Source organism: Pteropus vampyrus, unplaced genomic scaffold (genome assembly GCF_000151845.1).
Source record: "Pteropus vampyrus isolate Shadow unplaced genomic scaffold, Pvam_2.0 Scaffold798, whole genome shotgun sequence".
NCBI classification, from domain to species: Eukaryota; Metazoa; Chordata; class Mammalia; order Chiroptera; family Pteropodidae; genus Pteropus; species Pteropus vampyrus.
In genome coordinates, this window is record NW_011889579.1 from 13,757 (window position 1) to 14,303 (window position 547).

The following is a 547-nucleotide window of genomic DNA, read 5'->3' on the forward strand; positions in this document are numbered from 1 at the left end:
AAATCCTGGACACCTCTCTTCAAAACACAAATCAGCACAACACAACATATTTTCTGTATTAGATCACTCTCTGAACTGGATTATCTTTCTTGGAATTCGGATGAAGTCATTTAACATGTTCTGTATTCTCAAATGAGAAAAGAATTCCATAATCTATAAAGTTTATAGACATCATGAGGACATATTCTTGAAACATACCAGAAGATGCCAAAATGGCAACATATTTTCTTACCTTCTTGCCACTCTTGGTTCATATCTAGTTTGTATCCACAGTCTAACGCAATGGAAGAGGCCAGAAGAATCTATAGAGCTTTCAATGTTAAATCATTAAGGCCACTAATGATAGCAGCTAAGGATGAATCCCAAAATAACTTTTTGGAATTTACTTGAGCAAAGATCCATAACATAAAATAAAATAATTTCTGGTGCTTATAGGCTATGGAATAAAACATTTTTAATTTTTATATGAATTTTTATGAGAAACATATTCTGGGGTGTCGCAATGTTAGCAAGTCCACACTAACTGTCCAGTTCAGGACAATCTGGT